Raw genomic sequence first — 15531 nt, 5'->3', positions numbered from 1 at the left:
GATGCGAGGAAGAGGAAATAGCAGAGGTGCACTCTCAGAACTTCTTCAGGAGACCTTTATTCCTGCCGCTGGTATAGCAAAGGCAGAGGCAGTGGATGTCACCAGCTGCAGACAGAGCTGTATTGCCACGAAGGATTTACAAAAATAGGGAAATATAAAAATGGCTAACCAGGTCATGAATGCACCGCTGTGGAAAGCAGGAATCCCATAAGAGCATAAGTCATAGGAGCAGAAGTAGGTCATTCGGCCCATCGAATCAGCTCTGCCATTCAATAAGATTATGACTGATCAGATATGATAATCCTCAACTCCACTTTCCCGTCATAACCCCAGAAGCCTTGATTCCCTCACTGATTAAAAATCTGTCCCGCTCAGCCTTCAACATACACATCCAAGTTGTGCCCTGATTCCAATGTCGCAGTAAGAAATTGTACCAAAACAAATATATGCTGCCGGATTCTCCGTCAGCGGGATCCTTGGCTTTTCCGGCAGTGCACCAACATCCATTGGTTTCCCAACCGGATGGGGTGGCCACAATGGGAAACCCCATTGCCCGGTTGCGGAAACAGGGAATCCCGCTGCCGGTGGGGGTGTGCGGCGCTGGAAAACGGGGCTGGCGGGAAGGAGCATTCCACCCATGATTTTAAATGGTTAAAAAGCAGGGAGAGTATGTTGAACTAATGAACCTTCTACTGAACCCATTCCAAATAGATTCTGAAGTGGGGACATATTGGTCTTGAAATGTTAACTCTTTAGGGTATTTAAAATGAAAGATAATTATTGCTTAGAATGCCTCCAAGATCTCACTCAAACTATGATACAAATAGTAAAGGTGGGTGTCCATGAATACAGATATCTAGTTTCGAAAATAATTTACCACAGCTTCAACGCTTTTTGTTTTCAATTTAATTTTCTCATTTTCAAAATGTTTGTGCTGAAGTTATTGGGCGCGATCCTCCGCTCCCCACGCCGGGTGGGAGAATCGCGGGAGGGCCGGGCGACTCACGACACGCCCCCCCCGGCGCCGGCGCCCCCCGCGATTCTCCCACCCCCCGCTCAGAAGAATCAGCGGTCGCCGTTTTTCACGGCGACTGGCAATTCTCCGACCCAGATGGGCCGAGCGGCCTGCCGTTCGCGACCGATTCAAGACGGCGGCAACCACACCTGGTCGCTGCCGTCGTGAACATGGCGGCAAAAGCTGGTTTGAAGCTTGTGGGGGGCGGAGAGGGGAGTGAGCACCACGGCTGTGCTCGGGAGGGGACTGACCCGCGATCGGTGCCCACCGATTGTCGGGCCGGCGTCTCAAAGGGACACACTCTTTCCCCTCCGCCGCCCCGCGAGAACAAGCCGCCACGTCTTGCGGGGCAGCAGAGGGGAAGACGGCAACCGCGCATGCGCGGGTTTGAGCCATCAGCCGTCGTGTCGTCAGCCGCGCATGGTGTAATAATGGGTGGCAAAGAGCATTGTGGAGAGCACAATTGCTTCACAGCTCCAGGGTCCCACTTCAATTCCGGCTTGGGTCACTGTCTGTGCCGGAGTCTGCACATCCTCCCCATGTGTTTGTGGGTTTCCTCCGGGTGCTCCGATTTCCTCCCACAGTCCAAAGATGTGCAGGTTAGGTGGATTGGCCATGATAAATTGCCCTTAGTGTCCAAAATTGCCCTTAGTGTTGGGTGGGGTTACTGGGTTATAGGGATAGGGTGGAGGTGTTGACCTTCGGTAGGGTGCTCTTTCCAAGAGCCGGTGCAGACTCGATGGGCCGAATAGCCTCCTTCTGCACTGTAAATTCTATGATAATCTATGTGGAATATACATGTGGGACTTGTATTTGAGTGAGAGTCAGCATCCTCAGGAGTAGAGAACCAGGAGGAGAGCTGGAGACACATTGAATACTAATTAAGCAATGATATACATCTACCGTCTGTAATATAGTGTATTAAAAATGGCACGTCTAATGCATCCAGACACTACTTTCCAGATGTCAGACTGTTACAGACACAAAATAATTTTAAAACAAAACAGACGGAAAGATAGGCATTTCATCCTGGGTTTCAAACGCTACAAAAACCTTTGCAAACTTTCTTCAACAAGCTACAATTAAACTCTTACTGACCTCATCCTAAGTAAACTCTGAGGTCTCAAAAAATGGTAGTCTGTCACTCTAGCAGCAGAATAATACATTTTGAATTGTAGCTCCTCTCCTTAGAAAGCCCTGTCCTGACAAAAAAAGTCTCATTCCACTTACTGTGAGGAGCTCCACAGGAGATTAACTAGTAAATGACAACGAGTGTCAGCTTTTTATTTTTCGATGGTATGTAATTGGACAGGAAACAGTACAAGAATAAAGGAATTTGGGAAGACAAGCTGGATAGCTCTCAAACCAAAAATCTCAATTAGAAAATTCACTGCATGACCTGCCATTTAAAAAAGCTAAATGTGCCATTTTGTGTACAGCAGAGGCAGCATTTTATACAGCACAATAAGTCAGTTTGAAAAATTGCACCCGAGAATATTAATGCATACAATAACTCTTTAACACCTGCGACAATAACCAGCCGAACACTTAATTTGAAGAGCCCCCCTCCGATCTCTCATCACTCTATTGATGTAACATTACTGGAAAATATATCACAAAAGCCAATTTGACGTTTGTCAATCAGAGAAGTGGAAAGTGGCATCTGCTTCAAGTTATTATTTTCTGAAGAAAATATTTTTGGACGTTCACAGATTACAACCAGCCCACGAAAGGTACACCTGGGAGTTAACTAAATCTGTCGGTCCTACTAGCTGCTCATGAAGAAGACACTGTCCCTCACTGATCTTCACTACTGAATTTTTGTTTTCCTCGCTGGTGACTGAGATTGCTTCCCCTGTAAAGAGTAACTTGTATTGTAAAAGTGAATGGGATGTCTGGCTGGATTAATTATTGATCTGATAGGTATCGCGGACAACTTCCTACTTTCTGCACAGAAAACTATATTGCTTTGGTTGTAGTCGTGATTTACACTACAAGTTGTTTGATTATGTTTAAGCAGCGAAGCTCATAACAAAGGTGGCAGCCCTCCCCCTCCTCCCCACACAGACACACAGAGAAAATAATCCTTCATTTTCAAGTGTTTTGTGGAATCTAGCCTGATATTCATTCCCAGTTGGAAATTACTGTAGGCCCCTGAGCACATGACCTGGAGTACTAATCACAATAGTAGAAGGAAGATAAAAAAAAAAGATTTTTGGTCACAGTACACTGCTTTTCAAATCAGCGAGAAGTCCAAGAATGAATAATGAATAATCCAGCAGAATGCAGTCATTTCTGAACTGAAACAGCACTAGTACAAAGGGGAGGGGGGAAGAAAAGCGAAAACCAGTCTAGTATTAAACACAGGAACTAAAAATGTAATAGAATGCATTACAAAGCAATAGTATAGCCCATGCATATGATTAATCACATTTTAGACCCTAGCTGCTGCATCTAACCTTGTACCAATTCAGTCGCACCTCTAGTTTGTGGTATGTTTTTCAATAAACTGCAAAATCCTACAGATGTTGTCTGCAGGTTTCTAACAGGATTACAGTGCACCAGTTTCCCCAACCATCTCTAGAAAATGCATCCATCCAACTTTTAATGGTTCATATTCGCACGCGAGTTCTACACAAATCAATTTATCATCACTGTAATTCAAGTGATTCCTTGACTTTGTATTGCTGAAGTCTCTTATTTTCTGATGGGTAACATATACGGTCTGTGTGGACCGTAACTTGCTTTTGAACACTATAAACAGTTTTAGTGCCAGCAATTTAAATCTTTTGAGGCAGCACACTAAAAGCATTTCCGGATTTCAGTGGGTCACAGTTTTGCTTTCTAACCAAGCATAAGTAAGGTAGCAATATTCTGATTGTAGCTTCCATGCCCCATAATTGAATTTCTCATTCCTTAGCCACAAATATAAAAACTAACTTTACTAAAATTGCGAGGCACAAAAAGACATTATAGCCAGATCATTAAAAAACACATTTGCCATTAAGTCCAGACCAGCATCAGATATGGAGACATATCTTACACATGCACAAGCACTTTAAAAACAACAGCCTACTGACCTTCACACTATTAATGTATCAATTTTAGTTGCCAGGATTCTGCCTTCATCTTAGCTAGAACAAGCATCTTCCCACTCCTCCTGTACCTGGCGCACATAGATTTGGCAGTCTACACAACAGCAGTCCACAGATGAAAATAAACAGTTCCCTCTTAAACACTCTCCATTGATCAATTACATACCCCCTCAACAAAAGAGGATGAGGCCTACTAATGCTATTTTCGTTTGGTCAGAATGCCCAGAAAAAGAGAGAACCATTATTGCTTGCAGGCACACGTTAAACTAAGGGAAATATAAAGCCAGATCCTACCTGTTTCTCAGATGCAGACCACATTTTGTTTGTACTTTGCACTGTACCTCTCTATGTTAAAAATAATTCTGCACCTTATTGTCTCTTACTGTGGTTTAATCTAGGTATGGCGGTATCACAAGTCATTTTCAAAGAGGCAGATGGGGTGGGGGAGAATCAAGGAGAAAAAAGAATCAAGGAGACAAAAAGTGTATTAGAAGCAAAATTGGAGAGAAATCAATGCCGTGTAATTAGATTTGATTTTTTTCCTTCACATTTCATTTGGCTGCAGGTTATATATAGAATATCCATACAATGGAGTGTGAGATTGGATTCACTGAGCAGCAGCTTGGTTATGAGACTGTGGGCACCTAACCATGACAATTCCATCATTGCTGTCATTAGGCACAACAAAAGGCAAACTGGCACGGTATAGCGGAGAGAAAAGTTTATTATTTCTGTCGCATAGCATTCCTGACGTGTACCGAGGTGGTTGGCAAAGCAGCCGCAGGAAGCACCTTGGGCAGGCGTAATATCCTTTGCTAACGGTCCAAATCTCACTCAGCCTCGGCTCCAGACTGGGATCCCCCCAACTGGAACCAACTTGATCACCTGGGAGGTAACTTGCACGGCCTTCCCTGCAGAGCTGATAAAAGGTTAATTTTACAAGAGCTGTGCTGTGATCGTTTGGTCAACAGATAAAAGCATTTTTCAATCATATCCTTCAAATGTGCTTGACATTGATGCTACCATAACCTTGCAAGCACAATGATAGAGTTCCTCAGATAGAGACAATGCACCCAAGAATGCACAGTTGTATCTTCACTACAACAAGCTTAGAATGTATGGAACAGTGTTTGAGAACCCCACCCCCAACGCTCATCGACTTCCAGTCAAATCTGAAATGATCGACTTTTAGGGCTTAAAAACGCCAAAATGCACCAGAGAATCAGAGGTAGCTCTAACCAGCCTGATGCAACAACATTGAAAGAGTGCACTATAGCAGTGGTTCATAAACCACAAGAGGAGGCGGTGGCATAGTAGTATTGTTGCTAGACTAGTAATCCAGGGACCCGGGATAATGAAGAGGGACCCGTGTTTGAATCCATGGAAGGTGATGGAATTTAAACTCAATAAAATATCTGGAATTAAAAGATGACCATGAAACCATGGTCGATTGTTGTAAAAACCCATCTGGTTTACTAATGTCCTTTGGGGAAAGAAATCTGCCATCCTTGCCTGGTCTGGCCTACATGTGACTCCAGATCCACAGCAATGTGGTTGACTCAGTTGTATTCACCCCGCTACAAAAACACAGAAAAGGAATTAAACTGAACGGACCACCCAGAATCGAACCAGGCACCGGAAACGACAACGCCAAACCCAGCCCTGCCGACCCTGCAAAGTTATCTTTACTAACATCTGGGATCTTGTGCCAAAGTTGGGAGAGCTGTTTCACAGACTAATTAAGCAACAGCCTGACGTAGTCATATTCACAGAATCATACCTTACAGACAATGCCCCAGGCACCACTATCATCGTTCCTGGGTATGTCCTGTCTCACCAGCGGGACAGACCCAGCAGAGATGGCGGCACAGTGGTATATGGGAGGGAGTGGTCGTGGGAGTCCTCAACATCGGCTCTGTACCCCATGAACTCCCATGGCTTCAGGTTAAACATGGGCAAAGATGCCTCCTGCTCATTACCACGTACCGGCCACCATCAGCTGATGAATCAGTATTCCTCCATGTTGAACAGCACTTGGAGGAAGCACTGAGGGTGGCAAGGGCGCAGAATATGCTCTGGGTGGGGGACTTCAATGTCCATCACCAAGAGTGGCTCGGTAGAACTACCACAGACCGAGCTAGCCAGGTCCAAAAGACATAGTTGCTAGACTGGGACTGCAGCAGGTAGTGAGGGAACCAACAAGAGGGAAAAACATACTTGACCTCTTCCTCACCAATCTGCCTGCTGAGATGCATCTGTCCATGACAGTATCAGGAGAAGTGACCACCGCACAGTCCTTGTACAGACAAAGTCCCGTCTTTTTCATTTCACATACCCTCCATCGTATTGTGTGGCACTACCACTGTGCTAAATGGGGTAGACTTCAAACAGATCTAGCAACTCAAAACTGGGCATCCATGAGGAGCTGTGGGCCATCAGCAGCAGAATTGTATTCATGACCTAGCATATCCCCCACTCTACCATCACCACCAAGCCCGGGGGGTCAATACTGGTTCAAGGAAGAGTGCAGGAAGCATGCCAGGAGCAACATCAGGCACACTGATAAATGAGGTGTCAACCTGGTGAAGCTACAACATAGGACAACTTGTGTGTCAAACAGCATAAGCAGCAAGTAATAGACAGAATTAAGCGATTCCAAAACAAACAAATCAGATCTAAGCTCAGTAGTCCTGCCACATCCAGCCATGAATGGTAGTGGACAATGAAACAACTGACTGGAGGAGGAGGCTCCACAAATATCCCCATCCTCAGTGATGGAGGAGCCCAGCACATATATATAAAAGGCAAGGCTGAGGCATTCGCAACAATCTTCAGCCAGAAGTGCCAGGTAGATGATCCATCTCGGTCTCCTCCGGAGGTCCCCAGCATCATAGATGTCAGTCTTCAGCCAATACGATTCACTCCACGTGATATCAAGAAACGGCTGAAGGCATTGGATACTGCAAAGGCTATGGGCCTGACAATATTTCGGCAATAGTACTGAAGACTTGTGCTCCAGAACTTTCCACAGCCCTAGCCAAGCTGTTCCAGTACAGCCACAGCACTGGCATCTACCCAGCAATGTGGAAAATTGCTCAGGTGCGTCCTGTACACAAGAAACTGTCAAATCCAACCCAGCCAATTACCACCCTATCAGTCTACTTTCCATCATCAGCAAAGTGATGGAAGGAGTCATCCACAGTGCTATCAAGTGGCACTTATTCAGCAATAATCTGCTTACTGGCGATCAGTATGGGTTCCGCCAGGGTCACTCAACTCCTGACCTCATTACAGCCTTGGTTCAAACATGGACAAAAGAGCTGAATGCCAGAGGTGAGGTGAGAGTGACTGCCCTTGATATCGAGGCAGCATTTGACCGAGTATGGCATCAAGGAGCACTAGCTAAACTGGAGTCAATGAGAATCGGGGGGAAACTCTCCGCTGGTTGGAGTCATACCTGGCACAAAGGAAGATGGTTGTGGTGGTTGGAGGTCATCTCAACTCCAGGACATGACTACAGGAGTTCCTCAGGGTAGTGTCCTAGGCCCAACCATCTTCACCTGCTTCATCAATGACCTCCCTTCTATCACAAGGTCAGAAGTGGGGATGTTTGCGGATGACTGCATAATGTTCAGCACTATTCGCAACTCCTCAGATATTGAAACAGTCCATTTCCAAATGCAGCAAGACCTGGACAATATCCAGGCTTGGGCTGACAAGTGGCAAGTTACGTTCACACCACACAAGTGCCAGGCAATGATCATCTCCTACAAGAGAGGATCTAACCACCGCCCCATGACATTCAATGGCATTATCATCGTTAAATTCCCCACAATCAACATCCTCGGGGTTACCATTGATCAGAAACTGAACTGGACTAGCCATATTAATACTGTGGCTGCCAGGGCAGGTCAAAGGCTAGGAATCCTACGGTGAGTAACCCACCTCCTGACCCCCTCTGCAAAACCTGTCCACCATCTACAAGGCACAAGTCAGGAGTGTAATGGAATACTCTTCACTTGCCTGGATGAGTACAGCTCCAACAACATTCAAGCAGCTCAACATCATTCAGGACAAAGTGCTTGATTGCTCCCCCTTCCACAAATATTCAAACCCTCCACCACTGACGAACAGTGGCAGCCGTCTGCACCATCTACAAGATGTACTGCAGTAACTCACCAAGACAGCACCTTCCAAACCCAAGGCCAGTAACATCAAGATGGACAAGAGCAGCAGATACCTGGGAACCCCACCACCTGGAGGTTCCCTTCCAAGTCACTCACCACCCTGACTTGGAAACATATCGCCGTTCCTCCACTGTCGCTGGGGCAACAGCCTGAAACTCCCTTTCTAACAGCACAGTGGGTTTACCTACGCCTCAAGGATTGCAGCAGTTCAAGAAGGCAACTAACCACCACCTTCTGAAGGGCAACTAGGGATGGGCAATAAATGCTGGTATAAGCAGCGATGCATACATCCCGAAAAACCCGTCATTCAGCCCCTGGATGTTTGGATCACCAGCATTTCAGACATGCCTGAACTGACATTGTGAATAATTTATTGTTTAAGATATGTGTATCATCCCATTGTCTTATCCTATACAATGTACAACTTGATGTGAAATGGGGAATTCCAAAATCTTCCTATTTTCCCAAATCTTCCATCTATATCTCCTCACTCTTAAAGTGGAGTCCTCATTGCACACTGTAATGATCATAAATGGCCTCTAGTACCTTGCCCATGCTACCATACTTCCAGTATCAGCCTAGGCAGCAAGTATTTGCAGTATATGGGGACCGATCTTGTCCTGCCCTTACCCAATTTCCACAACACAGACTTGGGTTGTTTTCGCTGGAGCAGAGAAGACTGAGGGGCGACCTGACCGAGGTGCACAAGATTATGAGAGGCATGGACAGGGAGCAACTGCTCCCCTTAGTTTAAGGGTCAGTTACGAGGGGACACAAGCTCAATGTAAAGGGCAGGAGGTTTAGGGGGATTTGAGGAAAAACCTTTACCCAGAGGGTGGTGACAGTCTGGAATGCATTGCCTGGGAGGGTGGTAGTGGCGGGTTGTCTCACATTCTTTAAAAAGTGCCTGGATGAGTATTTGGCATGTCATAACATTCAAGGCTATGGGCCAAGTGCTGGCAAATGAGATTGGGTAGGTAGGTCAGATGTCTTTCAAGCATCGGTGCAAACTTAAAGGGTCAAAGGGCCTCTTTTACATTGTATTATTCTGTGATCCCTTGTATCAGAAGTCACATATAGTAACCAGGAATGTTGGTTCCAACTAACTTTGTGCCAACAATTGCTGCACTTTCACAGCCTCCGCAGCAGAAGTCAGCTAACCCAGAATAAGACCAGAAGACCATAAGACATAGAAGCAGAATTAGGCCACTCGGCCCATCAAGTCTGCTCCATCATTCAATCTTGGCTGATATTTTCTCATCCCCATTCTCCTGCCTTCTCCCCATAACCCCTGATCCCCTTATTAATCAAAAACCTATCTATCTCTGTCTTAAAGACACTCAGTGATTTGGCCTCCACAGCCTTCTGCGGCAAAGAGTTCCACAGATTCACCACCCTCTGGCTGAAGAAATTCCGCCTCATCTCTGGTTTAAAGGATCGTCCCTTTAGTCTGAGATGGTGTCCTCTGGTTCTAGTTTTTCCTACAAGTGGAAACATCCCCTCCAAATCCACTCTATCTAGGCCTCACGGTATCCTGTAAGTTTCAATAAGATCCCCCCTCATCCTTCTAAACTCCAACAAGTACAGACCCAGAGTCCTCATATGACAAGCTGTTCATTCCAGGGATCATTCTTATGAACCTCATCTGGACCCCTTCCAAGGCCAGTACATCTTTCCTTAGATACGGTGCTCAAAACTGCTCACAATACTCTAAATGGGGTCTGACCAGAGCGTTATACAGCCTCAGAAGTACATCCTTAGTCTTGAATTCTAGCCCTCTTGACATGAATGCTAACATTGCATTTGCCTTCCTAACTGCCGTCTGAAACTGCATGTTAACTTAAGAGAATCGTGAACAAGGACTCCCAAGTCCCTTTGTGCTTCTGATTTCCTAAGCATTTCCCCATTTAGAAAGTACCATGCCTAAATTCCTCCTTCCAAAGTGCATAACATCACACTTTTCCACATTGTACTTTATCTGCCACTTCATTGCTCACTCTCCTAGCCTGTCCAAAACCTTCTGCAGCCCCCTTGCTTCCTCAATACTACCTGTCCCTGAACAGATCTTTATATCATCTGCAAACTTCGCAACAGTGCCTTCAGTTCCTTCTTCCAGATCATTAATGTATATTGTGAAAAGTTGTGGTCCCAGCACAGACCCCTGAGGCACACCACTAGTCACTGGTTGCCATCCTGAAAAATACCCCTTTATCCCCACTCTCTGCCTTCAGCCAGTCATCCAATCCTCTATCCATGCCAGGATCTTACCCTTAACACCATGGGCTCTTAACTTATTTAACAATCTCCTATGCGGCACCTTGTCAAAGGCCTTCTGGAAATCTAAATAAATCACGTCGACTGGTTCGCCTTTGTCTTACGTCCTTCTAACCTCCTCAAAGAACTCTAATAGATTTTTCAGACATGACTTCCTTTTGACAAAGCCGTGCTGACTCAATCCTATTTTATCATGCACTTCCAAGTACTCCACGATCTCATCTTTAATAACAAACTCTAAAATCTTACCAATGACCGAAGTCAGCCTATAATTTCCCATCTTCTGCCTCCCTCCTTCTTAAACAGTGGTGTTCCATTAGCCACTTTCCATTGATTTACATAGCCACTGGGATCCTTCCTGCCCCCAGTGATTCCTGAAAGATCACCATAAATACCTCCCCAATCTCCTCAGCTATCTCTTTTAGGACCCTGGGGTGTAGTCCATCTGGTCCAGGTGACTTATCCACCTTCAGACCATTCAGTTTCCCCAGAATCTTCTCCTTAGCGATGGCCACTGCAGTGCACGGTGCATGTGTCCAGAAGAGAAGAACTCCAATGGAGATAAAATTCAACCTCAATGGGGGCACAAAACAGGCAGCTGCGGAACAACTGGCTCTTATAAACCCCGCTCACAGTCAATGTGGAGCAAAACCTGGCAAGGTACCCAGAAAAACAATTCACAATCACCATCTTGTACTCCTACAAAGATTGAATTCACTGACCCCTCCACCCCGACTATCTTTTGGCTCCCTTTAAACAAATGAAATATTAATTGCTGCCTCTATATTTTGGAAAGGGATTCAATGGTCATTCATTTCACTGCCTGTTTGTGGGCGATTGTCAGCACAGATTGACGTTTCACGATTACAGTCACTGCACCTCATAAACCACACACTGTGTGAAGTATTCTGAGGCATTCCAATGGGACAAGATACAGTGTGAATGGATGTATTCCTGTTCATGGATCACTGAGGTCAGGTAATGTGACTGTAACTCTGGGTCTGTGAGATCAGGGCTTCATTGGGAATGGTCAGCTCTGAAGCCCAGTTGGAATGGTGCATTGTGTCAAATGGAAATACTATTTCCATGACCAATATGATTAATCATAGAATCTCATAGAATCCTTATAGTGCAGAAGGAGGCCATGTGGCCCATCAAGTCTGCACCGGCCCTTGGAAAGAGCATCCTACTAAAGCCCACACCTGCACCCTATCCCCATAACCCGGTAGCCGCACCTAACCTTTTTCACACTAAGGTGCATTTTATCATGGCCAATCCACCTAACCAGCACACCTTTGGACTGTGGGAGGAAACAGGAGCACGCGGAGGAAACCACGTAGGCACAGGGAAAAAGGGCAAACTCCACACAGTCAGTGACCCAAGCCGAGAATCGAACCCGGGTCCCTGGAGCTGTGAGGCAGTAGTGCTAACCACTGTACCACTGTGCCACCTACTTTTTAGAAGGCGGTTTTTAAAATTTAAAGCACCCAATTCCTTTTTTTTTCCAATTAATGTAGCGTGGCCAATCCACCTACCCTGCACATATTTTGGGTAGTTGGGGGGGGGGGGGGGGGGGGGGGGGGGGTGAGACCCACACAGACATGGGGAGAATGTGCAAACTTCACACGGACAGTGACCTGGCACCGGGATTGAACCCAGGTCCACGGCACCAAGAGGCAGCAGTGCTAATCACTGTGCCACCGTGCCTCCCATTTAAAACTCTCATCGGCCTGGATCCAGGGAGATTTTGGGCGGGTGGCAGGGGCAAGTGAATTAGAAACCCACCGGCTGATGCAGAAATCGGGCCTGGGCTATCTCAACTGTTACTAGATCACTGGAACAAGCTGTTAGGCTTGGCAACATCAGACATTTGTTACCACCTGACAGGAGAAAGATGTGGGGTAGGGGGTTTCGGGAGGGTTTCATGGAAGGGAACGGAATTGGTGGAGGTGGGGGTGGGTTGACCGGAGCACAGGAGGTTGAAAGTTGCCTTGCAGGGAATTGTAAATGTGATGAATATCAATGACGCCACTCATTTCCAGAAACCTTGCCTTTCAAAACCAGCTAAACCCAGTCTTTTCAAATTTGAATTTCCGATTTCCAATATCTACACCCTGACTGAATTTAGTTGTTTGTGCAGGGTTTCCAGGTGAATTCTGTTTTGTTTGTCTGGGATGCAGTGACAAATTTATGGCTTCATTCCCCTGAGCGGCCCATTTATAATACACTCACCACCGAAATGTCAGTGGCCTCATCACAGCCATGTCCTATGCAACACTGCTCCAGGCATGCAGCTGGAATTTTAAGGCCCTTCCTAAACCTAATTAATAATTATTGAACATGCTAACAACAATCAACACTAATTAAATACAGAGTGGTTGATGACTGCGGTACTATCAAGACTGCAAGACAAGAAGATGTGTGACTTCTGTTTTCTATAATTAGTTAACAAAAGGCCTCAGGGCGAGTTTGAATCAAACCTAACAATATCTAAATCTGCCATTTGAATGTTCTCTTCCATTGCTCAGATTAATAAAGCATTTGCATGATTTCTTAAAGCCTAACTTCTGTCCCCTACAGCTTTTAACAGTAGGGAAGTCAATCCAACAGGACAAATATTGTGTTAGTTTGGATTAACGAGTAGCTTTTGTTTCGCAAAACTATCTCCATACTTAACAGTGAATTCGTTTTTTGAAAGAAATAATATTATGGCCTGTCTCTCTTCAGCTCCAAAATGCTAAGATGTTCAGAGGCAGTCCTGTATCTCGAGTTCAGTTTTGCAAAGATTTCTCCTCTCGTTGCACTGCCACCTTCACATCAGTGCAAAGCAGCTTTGGGTGTGCATCAGTGTAAAAGTGATAACTTGGGAGTTGACCAGTGATCTGACTCTCAAGGAAACGGGAATGGGAGATGTGAGATTGCCTCCAACCTGGAGCCTCACAGAAATCCCCACACAGTGCAGTATAACTCCAAAGTGGTGAAAATTGACCCTCCTGGGGGATTTTATAACCACACCTTTCAATCTAACAACGTGAACACACTCATAATATTTTTTTTAACCATGATGACCTTGCAGGAAGCATCTGAACAGCATAGAACTGCAACCTTAAAATCATCATTTTAAGTTAACTTGAGACATATTCCATAGACTGCCAGGTAACTTACATGACATTGAGATTTATTCTATCCGAAGTCCACATATTTTCTTGTCGTTCTTGTTTAAATCATTCATCAACATGTATGGGCAATAGAGAATGTTAATCAATCTATATATTTGAATGACATGAACAGATAAGGATACGGTATCCCCATAATAATAATCTTCATTGTCACAAGTAGGCTTACATTAACACTGCAATGAAGTTACTGTGAAAAGCCCCTAGTCGCCACATTCCGGCGCCTGTTCAGGTACCCAGAGGGAGAATTCAGAATATCCAATTCACCTAACAGCACGTCTTTAGGGACTTGTGGGTGGAAACCGGAGCACACCCACGCAGTCACAGGGAGAACGTGCAGACCCCGCACAGCCAGTGACCCAAGCCAGGAATCGAATCTGGGACCCTGGAGCTGCGAAGCAACAGTGCTACCCACTGTTCTACCATGCTGCCCAGGAGCACAAGTAATTCATTATGCTGGAGACAGGAAAAGGTTACTTCACTCACATCAAAAATTACACAAATTGGTGACAAATCCTTACTACCTGTTGTATAAATTTCTTAATCGGGGCTATATTTTTATCATTTAATTATGAAGTACTAGTTTTCTTTCTGAAGTGTAGGTCTTACAACTGTTGGAAGTATGAGTTTAGGGAATGACCTGCAAACAGAGACCGGAATTCTCTGACCGTTGTGATTCTCTGCACGCTGGCAGTGCACCCCCGCCTGCCGGTTTCCCAGCGGTGTGGGGTGGCTTGAATGGGAAATCCCATTGACAAGTGGCGAGAAGAGAGAATCCCACTACCAGCGAATGGCATGCAACCGTGAAACACACGGCTGGGGTTTTAGAGAATCCTAGTCATAATTTCTATCACTTCACCTTTGAGGAAATCCAGTTGTGCTAATTTTGAAAATATCTCGTGGGGGCGGCACACTGGCACTGTGGTTAGCACTGCTGCCTCACAGCGCCAGGGACCTGGGTTTCATTTCCACTTTGGGTGACTATCTGTGTGGGGTTTGAACATTCTCCCTGTGTCTGCGTGGGTTTCCTCCGGATGCTCCAATTTCCTCCCACAGTCCAAAGATGTGCAGGTTAAGTGGATTGGTTGGCTAAATTTCCCCTTCGCGTCCAGGTTAGGTTCAGGGGTTATGGGAATAGGGAAGGGAAGTGGGATTGGGAAGAGTGCTCTTTCAGAGGGTCAGTGCAGACTCGATGGGTTGCTTGGTCGCCCGCACTGTAGAGATTCTATGATTCTATCTTTGCATAAGTAAAACATTCCTATTTAAATCAACTTACAATGTCATGACGTGCACAGATCTTCCAAGATACTGTGGAAAATTCTAGGGATATAAATAACTTTGCCGCAAAACTATAAAAATGCCATTAGTACAGTAAGAATAAAATAACAGCACATTGAATTTAAACAATCCAATTATTCACCAGGGCTTTCATAATACAGAGGCTTGTGTGACACATAGAGTAGGATTCTGGTGGGTCAACGGAGAAGGGATCAGAGGTGGGCAGGCAGGCATGGAATTTAGCACAAATGCTGGGTTTTGCCAGCAGCATCCCACCCCAATTTGGGCAAGATGGGTTCTGGAGTGGAATGGCCACCCACCTGCAAGCCCGGCAGCATAGCACCTACCTGATAGTGGTCTCCCAGCGACACACCTGGGTCGGCCAGGCCTCCAGAAAAACAGAGGCCCAGCCACCCGTCCACTTGGTTACACCTGTGACCATAGGCTAACCTTGGGAGTGGTTTCACCTCCACATTGGTGACTCAGCCACTGTCGCCATTCTTTTT

The sequence above is a fragment of the Scyliorhinus canicula genome, chromosome 12 (genome assembly GCF_902713615.1).
Source record: "Scyliorhinus canicula chromosome 12, sScyCan1.1, whole genome shotgun sequence".
Taxonomy (NCBI): Eukaryota; Metazoa; Chordata; class Chondrichthyes; order Carcharhiniformes; family Scyliorhinidae; genus Scyliorhinus; species Scyliorhinus canicula.
Note: the sequence above shows the minus strand (reverse complement) of the source record.